This window comes from Macrobrachium rosenbergii, chromosome 17 (assembly GCF_040412425.1).
Source record: "Macrobrachium rosenbergii isolate ZJJX-2024 chromosome 17, ASM4041242v1, whole genome shotgun sequence".
NCBI classification, from domain to species: Eukaryota; Metazoa; Arthropoda; class Malacostraca; order Decapoda; family Palaemonidae; genus Macrobrachium; species Macrobrachium rosenbergii.
This window is the reverse complement of record NC_089757.1, coordinates 9,865,837-9,885,490: the sequence shown is the minus strand read 5'-3', so window position 1 is coordinate 9,885,490 and position 19,654 is coordinate 9,865,837.

Genomic DNA, 19,654 nt, shown 5'->3' with positions numbered 1-19,654 from the left:
CTGTTACTTTTTAGATCATTACAGGACGAAACAAGATAAACGTTGCATTTTTCCAACTCGTGAGAAACTGCAGTCTTCATCCCGTATCCAGTTTTAGTTTTCTGTAAAAGAAAACTATTGAGACGGCTATTTTTCTGTTCGTCCGCACTTTTCCTGTCTGCCCTCAGATCTTAAAAACTACTGAGGCTAGGGGGCTGCAAATTAGTATGTTGATCATCCACCCTCCAATGATCAAAGATACCAAATTGCAGCTCTCTAGCCTCAGTAGTTTTTATTTTATTTAAGGTTAAAGTCAGCCATGATCGTGCGTCTGGCACAGCTATAGGTGTTAACAACACAGGCCATCACCGGGCCGTGGCTGAAAGTTTCATGGACCGCAGCTGAGAGTTTCCTGGGCCGTGGCTGAGAGTTTCATAAAGCATTATACGCTGTACAGAAAATTCGATTGTGCCGAAGTTTCTTCGGCGCATTTTTTACTTGTTTGTAGTTTTCTGTAAAATAAAACTATTGTGCCGGTTTTGTCTATCCGTCCGCACTTTATTCTGTCCTCACTTTTTTCTGTCCGTACTTTTTCTGTCCGCCCTCAGATCTTAAAAACTACTGAGGCTAGAGGGCTGCAAATTGGTATGTTGATCATCCATCCTCCAGTCATCAAACATACCAAATTGCAGCCCTTTAGCCTCAGTAGTTTTTATTTTTCAAGGTTGAATTTAGCCATAATCGTGCTTCTGGCAACGGTATCGGATAGGCCACCACCGGGCCTTGATTAAAATTTCATGGGCCGCGGCTCATACAGCATTATTCCGAGACCACCGAAAGATAGCTCTATTTTCGGTGGCCGTGATTAGACGTTGTAGCGACTGCACAGAAAACTCGATTGCACCGAAGAAACTTCGGCGCATTTTTTACTTTTTTTTTTTTCTCCTTTCGTCTATTTATGTGATCTTTAAACGTCCAGTCCTGGACGAAGAATAATTTCGGGTAAACAGAAGGGATACGAATGTGGTACAGAACATTGCATGCTTCTTGTGGAATATATCCGGGTCCCATGCCATGTGGTACCATTTTTATATTTCACTTTTCTGTGAAACTGACGCTGTGTTGGTTTCTAGGCACTTTTACTAGCAGTACGTGATCTTCTTTGGGTCTTTCTTCGAGACTTGCACATTTAGATACTGTAAAATGGAAAATAAAATTTGGTTTGCATTTCGACTGATTAAGAGAAAGAACGATGATATAATTCTCATGAAAATTAACTGATAGTTACATTTCCGTCGTTTCAAATACGTAACACTATATTCCGAGGGACATATGTTTTCGTTATGACCTTGGTCGCCATTCGAAATGTCGTTTTTAACATTTGCTGTGGCTAAAAAGAAAAAAATACTGCTATTCACGAAGCCTCTGAAACGAAGCGCCCTGAGGGAAACGTGTGATAATACGAGTAATATACGAGTAATAGCCTACTGTATTTTCCTCAGGTTTTTCGCTGCATTTTGCAAACATTAATAAATATTTTAAGGGGTGATTTATTTCATATTGTCGTGTTGTTATGTTTCATTTTTTCATACTATGGAATTACCTGCCTTTGGCAACATTATTCAGTCATATACAGAGCGCGTAAATGCTTTGAAATTAATCAGCAAACGTTATTTTTTCTGAGCCGTGGCAGACCCCTTGGCTATTTATCTTATTAAGCGATTACCTACTGTATGTTAATATCATTACAGGATTCTCCATAATGTGGATGTAATGTATTTTCCCATGAATTATTAAAGAATTATCAATTATTCCATTTGCTGAGGCGTTTTGTTGCAAAATGAAATCTGTACGCGATGAAATATTTGGATCCCTGTCGATCTGCATAATCGTACATTCGTTCTTCTACTTCAGACTGGATTAAGTTGCCTATGTTACGATAAACACAACTCGAATTTGGGGGAATGAGCACTTGATGGTTCTATTGTTCTTCAGACTGCTATTTGCTCTGTAATTCATGAATAAATCACTCAACTTTTTGTTACGGTGTTTTATCTAATAAGGCGTTTCTCCTAACTGAACGTACCGCTGCGTTAATCGTGTTACGGCCAAATCTAGGATGAACACCTAAGCATCAAGCTTCCCCTGCATTAGCATTCGTATCACATGTCAAAACGGAGGGAAATTCCGTATGTACATGGGATAAATACCCATGTCCATTGTAACAACTGTGAGACAAGAGCCTACAGGAAATACTGCAGTGTTTCCTTATGCCTCTGTCCAGTTGTCGTTTTCTTTATGAATCTTCAACGCTGTTTTAAGCAGCTTTTTGGACAGTGTCATTGCATTGATATCTGTTCAGGTCCCAGTCAAATGACGCAGTCATTATACTGATGGGTTTCATTGAATTCGATATTAATGACAGGTCTAAAATTCACAAGCTATCATATATAGCCAAGTCTTACATACCTAGTATATGGGAACATCTGATTTCGATCCAAATTACTTTATTCGAATTTAAGATTATGTAAAGAAAAGTCGACATTAACTTGTATCTGTCAATGGCTGTGTGGTTATGGTCCCTTTCGTTCATAGTCCCTACCCCAAAAACAGAAGGCATGTTCGAATCACGGTTGGGTAGGAGGAATGATCTAATTCAGTTCACGTGTAAATTATTCTTAAAGTAAATTGAATTCGATCGTGAAGGCATATTTGCTGATTAATGTATATACATACATACATATATATATATATATATATATATATATATATATATATATATATATATATATATATATATATATATATATATATATATATATATATATATATGTATGTAAAAATAACAAAATTTCAGACATAATTCAGTTCATACATACACATATTTATATACTTGTATATATATAAATATAGTGTATATATATAAATTTTCTTATATTCAACAAATACTTTTAACAGAGGTAACACATGACTAATATACAAAAATTACAAGTAAACTTATTTATTGTAAGACAATGAGTATTATAATTTGAAATATGATACTAATTCTGGACAGAAGAGTTTAAGGAAGGAATTAGCTGTATTTGAGACATTAGCAGTATCATTATGAAAGCAATTTAAAGCAAAAGGCTTGACATGCATCGGAATATTCGTATGGAATATTTCTGTAACATTTTTGTTCAAATTCTCTTACTGATTATACAGTCCCAAAGTAAATACTATATTTGATTACGTGGAAGTCTTATATATTCCCCGCTTTTCGTTCATTTTACTTACAAAATAATAATGTGAATTTTCATATTATTTCTAATTACTAATAGTGTTTTAACTTTATTCTTCTTTGCATGGCACGTCAAAATCATAATATTTTATGTGATACTTAATAGAGGCATGGTGCCATGAGAACTGTAGTTACAGTTGTGTATCAGAATTGAAAATTACCTCCACCTGCCATCTTTAGAATTCCACAGGCCAAATATAACAGAAACGTTTGATACTTAATCATTGTTTCTCCTCGTTATGAAAATAAGAGATATGGAAACATATTTTGCAAAACTTTACAAATTTCCTGAAACTGAGTTCTTCGTTTTAACTTTTTTCATGATTTTCAAAAGGTCTGACCTCGATTCAAGCCCCGAAATGTCCTGTCGTGTGTGAAGGTAAAAACAGCGGAGAAAGAAAGGGGTAAGCCGGGAGCATAAAGTGACCCTCGGTAAATTGTATTATCGATACGTTTCATCCAGGCTTTCAGTTTTACGAGGCGAGTAGCAGTTATTGGCTCCATGACGGAGTTTGACGTTTTCATGACAGAGTGGACTGACGCGGAACAAGATTACATTCCACTGTTTGATTTCAGAATGAGTTTTTCCTTGTAAAAATTAGGCATGATTGCGCTTTGACAACACTCGTTCTTAAAGGGCAGTTAAAGCATAGTAAGAGTAGAAAAAACTATCTTCGCTCATTTCCCTTCATCGTTTAGAAAAAATTAAAAAGAAAAAACTTAGATAGGTCATCCAAAATTTAGTTGTCTTGCTGTTGTCTTGCGAAAAAATATCAATCTGCAAGGTTCATTGTGAACAAATATACTTTATGCTGCAAGATACTGTGGTGAAATATATTATCATTTGCAGACATGGAATAACAACTAAGTCGTTACGATCACATCAATTTCTGTGCATTCGACCGTAATTGAAACTTTAAATTACATTCTCTGGTTTTGAGATCGAGGAAGGAAACTATTTTCCATACTGAATTTTTTGCTGTTGTAGTAAAGACAGTGACTTACGCCAGGAGATTTTGTAATAAAACAATATGCAAAAACCGAACCTGTAGGATTTTAGCGCTTCTTGATAAAATAAATTTAATCCCTAGGTTTGCTTTTGTTGATACAGGGAAATATGACGGACTAATTCTCCATTCCTTCAAATTCTCCATTTCTTCATTCTTCTCTAATCCATCTTTTCTTCCCATTCTTTTAGTTAATTTTTGCGTATGTGTTTTTTCTTTTTCTTAATCTTCTTTTTTTATTTCTCTCCAGCATTTCTTCTCTCTGTTTCTTCTGCAAATGATTCTCTTCTTCCACTTTATATTTTCTTTTCTGTAAGCTCCAAAGCCGCAGATTCTTTTAATTTTTTAACGTTCTCACTTTTATTTCTCCAACCCCTTTCTCTTAATCTGTTCTCTCTCTCTCTCTCTCTCTCTCTCTCTCTCTCTCTCTCTCTCTCTCTCTCTCTCTCTTCCATAATAACCAAACAGTTAAAAAATCAGGAGTGAAACACCTCTCTCTCTCTCTCACTTATCAGGAACTTCACATGTCCGGATATATATCAAACTTTGACTTTATTCCTCTCTCTCTCTCTCTCTCTCTCTCTCATTTATATTTCCCTTATCACGAGTAAGTACTTACACGTAGATACAACGTCATACTATATATATATATACAGTATATATATATATATATATATATATATATATATATATATATATATATATATTTATATATATATATATATATGTGTGTGTGTGTGTGTGTACATTGTATATATATGTGTATATATAATATATATTATGAGTATATATTATATATAATATATATTATATATAATATATATTAATGAATAGAGAGAATATATTTAATGAGGGTATTTGCTTACATCAAGTCGGTTTTAAATGGGGACATTATACTTTGACCATTATCACGTTTACTCTTTTATTGCAGTTTCTGGTATAAAGAACCTTTCCTTCATACTTTTATTACCACTACTTCTGTTTAAATAAAGAATTAAAGATTCTCTTGTAAAATATTTACATATGTATCCACTTATAAACGCACTCTCAAGAACACTGCAAAAAAGTCTTTGATAAATTTACTGACAGGAAGAAAACATAGAATAGCTAATGCTACAGTATCTTTTGTATTGGCCAAACTTCCAAGAAACGTAAAGCTTACTTACAATCATATCACATATAACTTTATTATTAAAGATTTCTCTCTTTGTCAGACACTTGTATAAATGATGGGTTCTTCAATCCTGAGTACGAGTTTTTGGGTTTATATCCATGGACGTGAATCTTTGGATTTACTTTCCAAAGCAAGAGTTTTAAAGTCTACATTCCTAAAAGCTCTGGTACTCCTTTCAGTGGTGTTATTTGGTGAAGTTATTGGTGCTTGACATGTCAATAAACTCCGTTTTTGTCGAACTTCTGCAGATTCAAACTGAACTATTCAACAATTTCTTTCATTATTTGCTTTTATGGATAAAGGTATTGAATTAATTCAAATAATACACTGGAGATATTTTGTGAAGAGTTTCAGTAGATTTTACAAAACAGATGAAGCTATAAATAAATATATTTTTTTATTTCTTTACCTAGGCATGACTTTTTACCCTTATATGGATATATGAGGAATTTGTTTGAAATTGTTTTAATCCTTTCCCGTTAGAACACTGGAGTTCTGGAAATCTCCCGTGAGTTATGTGCGAATGATAAATTCTCTTCAACTGGGCAAACATGCACATGCATCCACCCATACATACACACACGAGCACACACACACATATATATACATATATATATACATATACAAATGCTTATATTATATATATATATGTGTGTATGTATGTATGTATTATATATTATATATAAGTATATGTATGTATTATAAACTGTGACAACCTAATGCTCGAACTACCTTTCAGATTACTCCTAAATACCATTGTATATTTATGAAATGATATGTAATCAATATCCTTCCGGATCCTTTGTATGTACACAAGAAATCTCATAAAATATGGGGAAACGTAGCGAAGAGGAATGGCTGTTCCCTTCAAATAAACAACAAATCATTATCCAGGCTTTAAATCACTGTAGTTACCAAACCCTCAGTGGTCAGATTAGATTTCATACGGCCACTTAGCCTAAGAACATTAGCACTATTTATTTTCTACCCAAGTCACTGGATAATATTTTGACTTTCACACTTTGTAACTGGTGTTAACATCTTTCGATGTCTTGTTGAAAAGACGCAGTTTTTCCAACATAAAGTTCGTTCAGTATTCCCCATTTTTCTGAATGGAGCAGAAACCTACAAGACTCTTACTGCCCAAAACAATCCAAATTAGAATGAACATGACTTCTCGAAATATTTCCATCACATTCCTAACACTCCCTGCCTAATTAAAATGTTATGATTCTACATCTTACTAGTCTGTTTAGGTTGAATGTTAGAACTAGATAACCAGTAATTATCTTTCAGTGTTACTCTTTGTATAATTTATACTCTTTTTCAGTTTTAACTTTCTCCCTTCCTTGGGTCCACTTTAATAACTGTTTCGCAAATGCAGAAATGTGGAAAATTTCTCCACTTAAAAATCTGGCTACTTTTTGAAAACCTGGAGCCAAGTAGATTAATTTTAAGTGATGTTAAACAGCAGCATATGAAAGCGTATTATATTTCGCAAAATGACTTTATAATTACAGACATTTTAAAAAGAGAAATAAAATGGACAGGTATCAATTTCGAATGTAAATTTTGAATGCATTTTCGGATGAAGAACCAAGCTCTCTCTCTCTCTCTCTCTCTCTCTCTCTCTCTCTCTCTCTCTCTCTCTCTCTCTCTCTCTCTCTCTATATATATATATATATATATATATATATATATATATATATATATATATATATATATATATATATATAATCACTGTTTTCTAAATTTCACATGACTGAATCATTACAGGGAAGTTTAGTAAAGAAAATTCAGCAATTGACGTCCTCCTACTGTATTCCTTCACGAAATGCGATGGAAAAACGTTTTTACAACGTTTTAGTTCATGATGCGTTTAGCAAATCGTGTTGTTGCAAACTACATGTCGAGTGAGAATCGTATCTGCAGCAAATAGCGTCCCGTTGAATTGAGAAAGTAATTAAGCGTTTTTCATCCAATTATTCATCGACCCAGTTGCGCTGGACATTTTCTACATCTGGGCTTTTGGAAGAATGGAAACGAGGAAGCAATTACAACGATTATTGATAACAGATGGCGATTTAATCACTATTTTTTTTTGTTTTTTTTTTTTTTTTTTTTACGAACATTTAGGATTGGAAATGTACAATATTTTGGGAACGGAAGCGTTCCTGTCTTTTTAGCGTAGACGGAACGTTTTCGATTGGAAATAATTGGTGATTCAGCGTCCATATTATTTGTTACGAACTTGGGGCTTTCAGGATCCTACTCCTATGGCATATGTTTACGAGAATTTAAAGGACTAAAAACGCATCGTAAGAAGAGTCCGGTTCCCACCTCCAATTTGGCTAATCTGCTCAACGGAATTCCAACTGCATTCATCGAAAAATGTAGCCTCGCCACTCTAAATGCTCATTAAAATCATGAACATTTCTAGGTCTGAATTCACCACGCCGTTCCATTGTTAAGCAGAACATGGATGTATAGAGAATGCGAAATCTTGTATATAAAAAGATAGAAGTATTTTCAAAGAAATGCGGGATATCTTTAAGAACTTTTCAAGAACAATCTTTAGGGGAAAACGCATACTGAATAATAATCATATTAACTGGCTCGTTAATATGATTACTCCTGTGTTTTCATGATAATGGTTTCCGTAACTATTATTTACTTACTGTTTATTGTCAGGGAGAGAAAGGATGAAGAATGATTATTAAGGGTCTTATACAACGCTTGAAAGTAAATGTTGCAAATTATTCAGCAAATAGTCCTTTGATTATCACGATAATTACAATCACGGGATCCAGATAGTCTGGTAACGATTTCTTTCTAAGTTATCCATTTTGGGAATGCCTGAAGAAATCAGCCATCTTAAGAGCCGAATAATTTGCAACATTTACGTTCATGCGTTGTATAAGATCCTTAATAATCATTCCTCTTTAAATGTCATAATAAATTCTCGTTATTAATTCGTTCACAATTTAAATAAAGCAGTAGAATACCGAACAGTTGTCAAAAAATATTTCACGCATCGTATCGAAGTAAGAGTGAAAGAAGGGTCGACTTTTATTTCATTTTATTTTTATTCTATTTTATTTTACTCATGATTAAAATATTCCGTAAGGCAATTTCTTTTTTTTTCACTAATTTGACGCATTCTAGAAATGCTTGGGTAGCTGTTAGCTTTTTTTTAGGCTGGATCTGGGCGCAAAAAAAAAATCCTTGCGAACAAAAAGACAAATAATCGAAAAATGGAGTAATTTTTCACAAGTACTTTACAGACATTCCATCTCATCTTCAGTGTGGAATATATTTCCGAAAATGGTTGCGAAATATTTTATTCCTCGAAATCGTGTGGTTTTGTCTAATTTATAAAGGCTCGATATTGAGCTTCTAAAATCGGACTAGAACGCATTGTGACTGGTCTCGTATCTTGAGGCTATTGACCGAATGTGCGATTATTGTTAAGTATATACTTAACGACAGTTCAATAAGGATATAAAGAATGATGCTTTTATACAACCATTATAGCCGTAAGTATTGCAGCACTTGCCATTATTAATAATACATAAAACATAGTTATAGAAGTCATTCTGAAAACCCATTTTACGTATTTTTTGCGTTGTTAGTATGAGTAATTTGATAGGAAGACTGAGTATTAAGTCTTACGAATTGGGAAATTAAATTGGGAGGCAAGTTGTGGACAGACCCGAATTAATATCTTATAAATTGATATGGCTAAGATGAATATAAAGTAATGTAGAGCAATTTCGTCTCAGGTACAAAAAACCCTGAAAAAGGAATGTGTATAAAGGTATGCTGTAACATTTACGCACTTTGTAACTGGTGTTAACATCATTCGATGTCTTGTTGAAAAGACGCAATTTTTCCAACAAAGTTCCTACTATATTCCCCATTTTCCCGAATGGAACGGACCTAGACGACCATAACTACCAAATGACCATCGAAATAAAACCATCACATTCTTAACAATCCCTGCGTAACTAAAAAGTTATAACTCTACATCTTATTAGTCTGCTTAGGTTAAATGTAAGAAAAAGATATTCAATAATTATCTTTCAATGGTACTGGGAGTATAAGTTCCACTCTTTTTCTGTTTTATCTTTCTCTTTTTCTTGTTTCCATTTTAATAACTGTTCCGAAAATGTAGAAATGTGGAAAATCTCCTCACGTCAAAATTTTGACTACTATTTGAAAAACTGGCGCCAAGTGGATTAATTTTAAATGATGTTAAACACCAGCATATGAAACTTATTATCTTTCGCAAAATGACTGTATAATTACAGACATATTAAAAAGAGAAATAAAATGGGAAGCAATCTGTTTCGAAATGTAAATTCTGAATGCATTTTCGGATAAAGACTCTCTCTCTCTCTCTCTCTCTCTCTCTCTCTCTCTCTCTCTCTCTCTCTCTCTCTCTCTCTCTCTCTCTATGGTAATCACTATCTTCTAAATTTCCCATAACCGAACCATTACAGGGAAGTCTAGTAAAGAAATTTCAGCAATTGCTGTCCTCATATATATTCATGCACGAAATGCAACTGAAAAACGTTTTTACAACGTTTTAGTTCATGAAGCGTTTAGCAAATCGTGTTGTTGCAAACCACGTATCGAATGAGAATCGTATCTGCAGCTAATAGCGTCCTGTTGAATTGAGAAAGTAATTAAGCGTTTTTCATCCAATTATTCATCGACCCAGTTGCGCTGGACAGTTTTTGACATCTGGGTTTTTGGAAGAATTGAAACGAGGAAGTAATTATAACGATTACTGATAACAGCAGGCGATACATTCGCTATTTTGAAAATGAAAATGTTCATGTTTTTCGAACGAACGTTTAGGACTGGAAATGTACAATATTTTGGGAATGGAAACGTCCGTGTTTTGTAACATAGTAGGAACGTTTTCGATTGGAAATTCTTGATTATTTAGGATCCATATTATTTCTTACTAGCTTTGGGCTCTCAGGATCCAACTCCTTTTGAATATGTATACGAGAATGCAAAGGACTAAAAATATTTGTAAGTTGACTAATCTAATTAACAGAATTCCTACCGCATTCATCGAAAAAATGTAGTGTCACCCCTCCAAAGGAATTCCATGACTTGCTCAAAAGAACTCCATGACTTTCATAAGAAGTTAATGCTCCTGAACATCTACCATTAAGTTGCTAGGATAAAATTAAAAATGTATCCATAGTAATATCATAACTATTTCGAGCACTGATTTCTCCGTGCAGTGACGTTCCACTGTTAAGCAAAACATATTTACAGAATGCGAAAGACATTAAAGAGTGTTTGAAAATAAAAAAGATATAAGTATTTTCAAAGAAATAAGTGAGAAACCTGTAAGAACATTTTGCAACGTAGCCAAGGTTAGGTGGGAAATTCTTACTGAATAATCTACAAAGAATGTTTGCCATCCCATTAAATAAGTTTTCATGATTATGCTTTACGTAACTATTATTTACATACTGTTTACTGTTAGGGAGAGAAAAGAATGAAGAATGATTAGTAAAGATATTATACCACGCATGAACGTGAATGTTTTCAATTATTCAGAAATTAATTCTTTTATTATCATGATAATTATAAGCACGTGCTGTAGGTGGTTTGTTAACGATTTATTTATAGATAATCCATTTTTGGCGATGCCTGAAGTATTCAGTCATCTTGAGGGCCGAATAATTTGCAACGTCTACTTTTAGGCGTTGTATAAGACCCTTAATAACCATTCTTCAATAAAGATCATGATAAATGCTAGTTATGGATTCGTTCAGAATTTAAATAAATCAATAGAACATCGAACAATTCACAAAAATATTTCATGCATCGTATCGGAATAGAAAGGAAAGAGGGGTCAGCTTTTATGTCATTTTACTTTCATTCTATTTTATTTTACTTATCATTAAAATGTTCCTTAAAGGAATTCATTTTCACAAATTTGACTCATTCTGGAAATGCTTGAGTAGATGGTAGCTTTACTTTTTATAGAATCTAGGCGTAAAAAATCCCTGAGAACAAAAAAGCAAATCTTCGAAAAATGGAGTATTTTTCACAAACACTTTTCAGACGATTTGTCTCCTCTTCAGTGTGAAACATATTTTCGGAAACGGTTGTGAAATATTTTGTTCTTGGAATCGTGTGATTTTATCTTATTTATTGCAGTTCGATATTGAGCTTCTAAAATCAACCTGGAAGGTACTAGTTACGTATCTTATGACCAGTGACGAAATATCTGAAAGTTAAATGTACTTGACGACAGTTCAATAAGAACTTAAAAATGATTTTATGTACTACGATAATAACCTTAAATATTAGAGCACTTCCCCTTGTTCTTAATACACAAAACATAGATATAGAAGTCATTCTGAAAAAAACAATACTTAAGACAACTTTTATTTTATTTAATAATTTTTTTTTGCTTTCATAGAACGAGTAATCTGTTCAGAAGCCTGAATATTAACTTGCTATATATATATATATATATATATATATATATATATATATATATATATATATATATATATATATATATATATATATATATATATATATATATATATATATATAGACACAGTATATATGTGTGTGTGCATATACACCCCATCAATTTAAGTATTTAAGAAGCCGTAAGTCAGAACAATTTTGGCGTCTATCACACAATTTATTATATTATATATATACATACATATATATATATATATATATATATATATATATATATATATATATATATATATATATATATATATATATATATATTGCTTCAAATTCCTTGATAGTATCCACACTCAGGGAAAAAAGAACTAGTTATTCCATTTATCAGGATCGTGGAAGGGAAATGGAATTCTTTTCTATATCAAATAAAGGAAACTTTATCGAAACTCCGTAGAGAAACAACTGAAAAGAAAAAAAGACTAGGAACCAGTAGAGGAGGAAGAGGCGATAACGCGAAGAAAAAACAAACAATAGGAAAGGGCGGAATCTCTGATAACCGAGGGGAATGAAGAGGAAAGTAAGGATTGAATGTGGATGGATGGAGAAAGACGTTGACGCCGATGAAAAAAGGATAGCTTCTTAGATATAGGGAAAGACAGAAAAATACGAAGAGTGTGTGACAAATTTTGTCATATATTCATACATATATATATATATACATGTATGTATTTGAAAATATATATGTATATATACATATACGTACTCATATATATATATATATATATATATATATATATATATATATATATATGCATATATATATATATATATATATATATATATATACATATGTATGTATTTGAAAATTTATATGTATATACACATACATACTCGCATATATATAGTATATGTATATATATATATATATACATGTATGTATTTGAAAATATATATGTATATATACATACGTACTGCATATATATATATATGTATATATATATATATATATGTATATATATATATGCATATATATATATATATATATATATACATATGTATGTATTTGAAAATTTATATGTATATACACATACATACTCATATATATAGTATATGTATATATATATATATATATATATATATATATATATATATATATATATATATATGTGTGTGTGTGTGTGTGTGTGTGTGTGTGTGTGTGTGTATACATAAGTGTTTTGAAAATAAGTGAGAGAATGATAAAAGCTGATAAAACAATGTCGAGATCGAACTTTGGTGTATAGATTAGAAACCCACTGCGCGCCCATGAGGGCGCCTTCTTGGTCAGCTGGTATAAACATTGTTGGTTTGTTGGGGCCGTGTGCTTTCCATCTAAAGGACAGCTAAAGCATGATTACGGGAATATCGTAGCCAATTCCTCCCTGAGCCTTTTAGATTTTGTTAGATATTTTTTGCTTATGATTTGAATTATATATAATAAAAATATACTTCGCACTTTGAAGTCAAAATGTATCTTGTCTGTGGAGTTAATTCTGATAACTTTCCATATTCGGTTGATGGAGTTTATGTTACCATATTTAATTTTGGTAAACTTTAAATTACATTATTTTATTGTATCATCATCGTTGCCTTCACCGCCGTGACTACGCAAAGGGCTTCATTTTTTCTAGAATTGAATATGATACTCTAATTTTTGTACCAGTAAGGTGACCACAAATATACAATTTGAACATTAGGTTACCATCTCAGCCCTTAATTTCTTGGATTTAGTGTTTATTAACAGATTTCTATTTTATTTTTAAAATGTCAAGAAAACGTGAAATTATCTTACGTCGGTGAGTTTCACAAATCCTTCAATCTGTGCCATTTGAAATTGGGCAGCCATACTCGTAGTTGATGAGGTTTTATTGACAATTTGTAATGTGCTATTTATTCCATGATGTGAGGATTTGTTCTTTGTTGATTTTGTGTTGTTTGGAAACTATTTTTTATTTGTTCTCCGTTTTTTGCGGCAAAATATTTGACACCTTACTCCTTGGCATCGTATATTGCCTTTACGCATTTTATTTTTCTATTTTTTTCACAAACAGAAGGAAAAATATTAGTATTCACGATGCGTATGAAGCGAAAAATCCCGGGGACTCGTTTCTTGATTCGAGGAATACTTTATTTTCCTTAATTTTCGCTGCATTTGTGCAAAATTTCTTTAATATTTCATTAGGTGATGTTTTTCACTTTATTATATTAGATTTTTTCGCACTGTAATACCCTGACTTTGGCAACAATATGTACTTTATTGCTTAGGATTATGCTGACACCATCACTCAAAAACTTCCTGATTAGTTAATCACAAAAAGGGCCCATAAATGCTTCGAAATTTATCAACACTTTTTCTGAGCTCTGACGAACCCTTTGCATTATTTATCTGATCAAGCGATTTCCTCCGGTTTGTTAATACCATTACAGGGCTCTTGATAACGCGCAGGTAATATATTTTCCCATGCATTATTAACGAATTGTCGGATACTCTGTTTTTTTAGGCGTTTTGCTGAAGCATAAAAGCTAAATGAGATTTAGTATTTGGATCGCAATAGAATCTTCATAATCACACATTCGTCCCTTTATTTCATATTGGAAATAGCTGGATGTGTAATGATAAACACAACTCGATTTTGCATGGATATGTATATGAATGATCTGTTTTTCTTTCGTCTGAAGTTTGATCAATAATTCCTGACTAAATCTATCAACGCTGTTAAGCTGCTTTATCCAATGAGGGGTTTCTCCTGATAGAGTCTACCGCCGCGTTAATCGTGTTACGGTCAAATCATGGATGATCCTCTGTGTAGAAAATTTCCCCAGCATTAACCCTTTCATCGTGTGTCTTCTCTTCTTTCTCGCCTAATGGGAGTTGTTCCCTCAGTGCACTTCACGTGGTCAACTGTAGGCGTTACTAAGAGGGTTTACAGCGTCCTTTCCTCCCATAGCCGCACCCACTTGTTAGTCTTTTAATTTACCTCCAGTCCCACCTCCTTCAGTCTTGTTGTCCAGTCTCTAATTATTACTTCTCGGTGCAACTGTGGGGTCTTGTCCCAGTTCCACCTTAGATCCTTGTATTTCATCTCACTGGATTTCTTTATCTTGCTGTCCAGCCTCTCCAACTCCCTATTTTCACTGTCGGAAGCACTGAATGGGCAAAAGTGCCCCAGTGCTAGCTTGACAGCCTAAATCTCACTAAATCAAAGAAAATCTGTCCATTCTTTTGGATTATGGCCCTTCCGTCCCAGCACCTCTCCTGCCACCTAATCAGGAGTTTCTATATTATTACTTTTTTATGTTTGGTAATAAGAAAGCATATGTAGTTTCTTTTCTCCTTTCTCCCAATATTGTGTTATTTCTTGCAAGTTCTCCATTAGTAAATTACCCAGTTGATATTTGAAACGAAGGATGCTGATGACGTCATTTCTTTCTATGGTTCAACTATAAAATTTTAGTACTGCTTCAGCCATTTTGGGTTTTTGTCCATAGAGAAAAATCAGGTGAATGTATATAGGAATGAAATACTATAAGAATTTAAAGTACATTTTCGTATATTACAAAACAGAGTCGACGTGGGCAAAATTTACAGTAGGGTTTACTCACATTGTAAAACATAAACATTTTTTCCGAACTTCAAAAGAAAAATGCGTCAAGAAATGAGTGAATAATGACTATCCAAATATCGTTTGTGTGTAGATAAAATTCTGTTTCATGTTTTCAGTGTGGATTTAACCCACGGATTAGAGAGAGTTATTAGTAACCGCTTTTTCACATTTTATAGAATTAATTTTAATCTCAAGGGGGAATAACAGCAATAACTGTAATCCTCAATGATTGCTCCCAGTATTTTTCGGGAATCGTAGCAGTGTAAGGGAAGACCTTGAAAAAACCCCTACAAGCATCGAGAGTTAAACCTCTTGTATCGCAAGCCCCTTTATGTTAAAATAAGGTGGCTCAAGAGCGGTAGGTAAAATTGAATGATTGACTGACTGATACATATAAACTGGCATCGCAAAACTATGGTCAAAAAAGGCTCTGCATCAAGCACCAGGAGACACGGGAAAAGATTAGGTGGAAGCTGACGAACGATGAACGAAGGAGTTTGCCAGTGCGCCCTCGTCTGAGACATCCCCGGTATCACTAGGCCTATGCTGAGAATAATAATCAGCCTCTTTGTGATGACTGATCTGTATATTCTTATTTTTGTCAACATATGAAATTATCAAGAGAAAAGTTTCCATATTATTTCTTTATTCTTGTCATCATACCCTTCAGACATTATTTGAAAGCGGTGGATTTAACAAGTCGTTGAATTGAAAGCTCTGTCGAATAATAGAAATTATTTATAAGATTTTTTTTTCGTCAAAGCAAATGAAAGTCCTTTGGTTGGAATAGCTTCTCATTATGAAGTGTAAAAATGATCTTGAAGCAAACGGGATTTTAATTAGCATGGAGTGACTTCAACACGCCTAAGCACGGACACAGATGCCCTTATGTATAAAACAAGTACAGTAAAATGAAATAAGGAAAAAAAACATCAACTTTATCGACCATCGCCACACCGAACTCCTCTTTATATTTTATTGAAGTGTGTGGTTCCGTGACACCCGAACTTCTTTACGTAAGGGTCCAGAGGAAGACTCTCCTCCTCAAACATATTGCAGATGGACAAAGGAGGAAGGAGCAATCAAGCCGGTATTGTTGGTTTAAGAGGGCATGTGTCTCTGCGGAAAGGAAAAGATATTGCGTATTGAGTATCCTCGATCAACTAGAGCACCCCGAGAAAATATAGAGCATATTTATATTCTATTTCCTTGTATTACAGACGAGAAGTGAAAGCTGAATCTGATCAAGGACGGGATTAAACTTAAATTTGCACAAGGTATTTCTTTCGGCTTACTGCACGAGCTATTCCGGTATTTGGAAAAGGTTGCGAGCGGTTTTAACGTTGGCTATCAATAACATGTTACGTAAATCGTGGAAAATCGATCTTTGTCTCCAACCGTCAAATGGTTCGGCTTAAGATAGATTCATGAACAGAAAACTGCCCTATACATAATGACGGAAGTTTGTTTTTTGACTACAGCATTCAGTAAAATAAGCATGCATACGAGCACACCCAGATATGTAAAAAAAAAACAACTGTTTCCAATGATACATCTTCCGACATATTGCTTTTCACAATTGTATTTGCCATTTTACTCGCTCTCTCTCTCTCTCTCTCTCTCTCTCTCTCTCTCTCTCTCTCTCTCTCTCTCTCTCTCTCTCTGTATATATATTTCCAGAGTAAAATTAATTCGATGTCAATGGGTTATTTGTGATTTAGTACTTGGAAGTTTAAAATGACACATGCAAAATTGACAACCTATTGTACATAGCAAAATGTTACAAACCTATCACTCAAGTATTATGGTAGGGAGGGGTGATTTCGATTCAGAGCACCGAATTCGGATTCAATAAGAATTTGTAAAGCAGAGTCGATATCAACTTGTCTCTCTCGATGGTTCGGTGATTGTGGACCTTTTCGTTCGTAGTTCCTTCCCCAGAAACGAAAGGGGTCTGTTCGTATCGTGGTTAGTGGTAGGAGTACTTTTCTTATATAATTCCGTTCTGGAGTAAATTATTCCCAAAGTAAACTGAATTGGAAAATAAAAGGTTATTTGTTGCTTAATTTTTTTAATTATAAACATGTCATGAATGATATATGTATGTATATATATATATATATATATATATATATATATATATATATATATATATATATATATATATATATATATATATATATATATATATACATATATCATACATGGCATGTATATATATATATATATATATGCTTGCGCGTGTGTGTATGTATGTATGTGTGTATGTATTATATATACATATATATACACATATATATATGACATGTATATATATATATATATGCGTGCGTGTGTGTGTGTATATATATGTGCGTGTATGTATGATGTATGTATATATATACATACATACGTACATACATACATACATGAATTGTACGCAGGTATAGATGCTCGGACAAAAATGCGTAATTTTCCTCAGTTTACCGTATTTCACTGTGCATACATTTGTATGTGTGTATGTAAGCTTGAAGTGGATATCTGGGTAAAAGTTGCAACGGTTCCTTTTATTGTCTTTTAAGGGTTGTGTGTGTCTGCAAAATCTGGATCCGAGAAGATTAAGGTCTTTACTTATTCCTGAAAGAGTCGAATCAAGGACAAACTGAATGCCCAAAACCCTTTTCATGGTTTGTGAATGCGTGGTTCATGAGCTATCATATTCAGTTTTTTAAATCAACCGATTTCAATGACTCTGTTTGGTTGTTATTTTTGGTGCTGATTTCGGTGTGATAGAGTGTAAGTTCGCAAGAAGACAGAGCAATGTAGGACTGGAAATGCAGAATTAGAAATGGCAACTTTGCGGAGTGTGTAATCCAGTCTGATGCAACAACAACTACTGCTGTCGCAAATACCTTGTATTGCACCATAATTTTTGTACCATAATCTCAGTACCGTAGACTTTGAAATATTGGTCTCCCAATTTTGGTTTGACTTTATTTGGTTTACCATATAGTCAAGAATACTTTTTCTGCTTATTTGTTTCTAACGTATTATGTTTGTCTATTTAGTATTTATTTGTTAATTACAATTGGGTTTAATTATGTAACCAATAAATCCAAAACTTTTAATTTTTATTTATTAATGAAATATCTACAGCCATACATTTTTTATTGAATATTTTACATTTACAATTTACTAATTTCTTTCTTTTTTCTCTCTCTTTGAACTCCTCTCTTCTCTTTTTCCTCTTTGTATGGACATTCTCTATGCGTATAAAAGCGTATGTGTGTATGCGCCTGTATCTGGTAACGGCCATCACCAGTATGATTGATCGTTCATCTTTCCTTTCCTTTGATAATTCATATAGAATTTTGATGTGCTTTGCATTCTGAATCAAGAGACATCACGAGATATCAAAGACCTGAATCGCGTCTTGGACTCCGGCTTTTGTGACGCCAAATAGTTCACAGTCAGAGTCAGAGAATGTGAAATTATGAGTCAGAGAATTTGAAAGTATCTTTCCTCCTCGTGAGGATTCCCGGAAGCTAACATACTTTCTAGGTTTGCTAGAAGGTCATAAATTCCAACATTTACGAACAGTCAAAAGTTTATGAAATACGCTGATCTCAATCACTTATCCTCTGTTTAGCTACGGTATATGGAAGGTATTTCAAGTCGCCTAATTCCCTGGATGGAGCAGAGATTATGGTGAACTGGAATTTATCTTAATAACCTGTCTGAATGTTTAGCTACATTATGCTTGTCGTTAGCGAATGGTTGTTTTCTTTCTGTTGTTTGTGTTGTATTTGTTTATTTTTGATGTTCCCAGTGTGCCCTACTCTGTTGACTGCTGTGACTCTTTGTGGCGGGACCTTAGCTGAATAAAGCCTTGAATATGCGTCGAGGTTTTTTATTAGAGATCGCGACCCCGATCTTTCTATTAAATTTCATAAAGCCCGTCACATGAATCCTGGTCATCCAGATAAATCCTGATATTTCGATAAATCCAAATATTTCTTATAAATCCAGATATTTCTTACTCTGCTGAATTTCGCGTCATATTTACATGTCATGCGGTTTTCAGATATCCCGAACGCGCAGAATTTCAAAAAAGATTGACTGGCAAAAT